At 39.2% G+C, this 1,981-nt stretch overlaps 1 protein-coding gene across 3 annotated transcripts in view; it reads left to right on the top strand.

The window, feature by feature from the left end:
* The window catches only part of LOC106879723 (uncharacterized), a 120,308-nt gene that overhangs the window by 115,670 nt on the left and 2,657 nt on the right, over positions 1-1,981 (top strand). The window lies entirely within an intron of this gene.

The following is a 1,981-nucleotide window of genomic DNA, read 5'->3' as shown; positions in this document are numbered from 1 at the left end:
TTTTTTTTTTTTTTTTTTGCCCAGATCTAATGAAGAAGTGATGGAGTGATTGTCGGGGATAAATTATAATGAAGATACTTTCATTACACATTTCATAAATTTGTTTATGTGCGTGTAACTTTGTGTGTTCATAACTATCACATAAGATATATATTTTCAGTATGCACTGAACATATGTGTGTGTGTAATACATTTGTATTAATAGTTTAACTTAGAATTCCATTACTAGAAGTTTCACAAATGCCAAAAGCATTTCTGATTATGTGTATACAATTTCACTGAGTAAGGTAAATCTGAGTCAGTGTTAATCCAAATATTAACCTCCACAACATATGTTAGGTACTCTTTTCTTTTGTGTATACACTTATCTGTGTGTATATGCATGTGTGTGTGTGTGTAAATATATGTATATATTTCCCAGGCCTGGCACCTTGCTGTACTCAAGAAGACTCATACTCCACAGATTAAGCGTTAAGGCCACTTACCCTGGTGAAGAAGAGTGGCTTGCAATAGTCCTATACTGATGCCATATAAAAAGTACTTGTGCCAGTGCCATGTAAAAGCGCTCATATGGTGTCGCATAAAAACACCTGATGCACTCTGTAAAGTGGTTAGCATTAGGAAGGGAATCCAGCTGTAGAAACCTAGCCAAATCAGACTGGAGCCTGGTGCAGCTCTCTAGCTTGCCAGTTCTGGTCAAACCGTCCAACTCATGGACAACAGATATTAAAAGGTGATGATGATGAGATGATAATTCATCATGTGACACATGTGGACAGATCATCAGTGATGTTTCTTGGGGTAATTAGGTATTTCAGGTCTTTCAACACCAGACACCCTCACCCAAGTAACCTGGCCAGGCTTGATCAAATCATAACACCGCCCCTTCTAGGGCTTGCACCTCCTGATCAACTGCTACCTTGAAGCAGCTTCTGGTGCCTCCACAGCTTACTTGATGCCCTTCATCCTACTGTCCCTTTTAATGCCAAGTATGCAGTAAACACCTTAGAGGGACTGGCCTGCAAAACCTTCTACATCCTACCTCAATGAGACCCCCACCTTGCTTGCCAGCTATTGCACTGGCATAATTCCACTAGCTTAGTATATTTCCTCCTCTTGCTCTTGTGGTCTTCCCTGGGAATGGAGAATTCCAAGAGAACCACTTGTTTGGATGCTTCTGACATCAGCTCCATATCCAACCTAAGTGATGTTTAAGTGACAGTTTCTGGAAACTTCAGCTGCTTCCCTAGTTTCATTACTTGCTGTGACTAATTGCATTTTGGACAGTGTCTGCTATGACCCTCAAAACATGATCATGCTTCTAGCGGTAGCATCCCTTCCCCAGGACTGAGAATATGCTCTAGGGTTGCTCTCCTTGCACACAGGGGGAAATATGTCAACTCCAACTTTCCCCAGCCAAACAAGTTGAATGGGCTTCATAGGACATCATAAATTGCTTGAATTAGGAATTTTATCTGGTGAGGCTCTGCTTTCCAAAGATCAAGCCATGAGACTTTGCATTTCATAGCTTGGTATCATCTTAACCAAGCTCTCTGATGCCTCATCCCAGCACACTTGCTGGCCTGTTCCTCCTCACTTGAAGTAGCCTCTTGTCTTTTCCTTGCACTTTGATGTGCTTCCAAGAAAGGAATAAAGGGTGTATGTAAATGGCCTATTACAGAGATATAAGATAACAGGTCTATATATGTTGATATGCATATATGTTTGTACAGTGTTATGTATCAGTGAAGCTTGTGCAAAAATTCACTTGCTCCCCAATTTGAACAAGGATGCACACCCATTTATTCACAAAGGTATGTGAATATGAGAGTATGTATAACAACAGTATGTAACACATTAGTTTACATGCACTCTTATTCATATTTGTAACTATGTATGTGTATATATGTGTGTGTATATATATATATATATATGTGCACACACACATATATATATATATATATATATATATATATATATA

Source organism: Octopus bimaculoides, chromosome 5, assembly GCF_001194135.2.
Source record: "Octopus bimaculoides isolate UCB-OBI-ISO-001 chromosome 5, ASM119413v2, whole genome shotgun sequence".
Classification (NCBI taxonomy): Eukaryota; Metazoa; Mollusca; class Cephalopoda; order Octopoda; family Octopodidae; genus Octopus; species Octopus bimaculoides.
The sequence above is the reverse complement of the archived record's forward strand: the minus strand, read 5'-3'. Positions and strand labels throughout refer to the sequence as shown.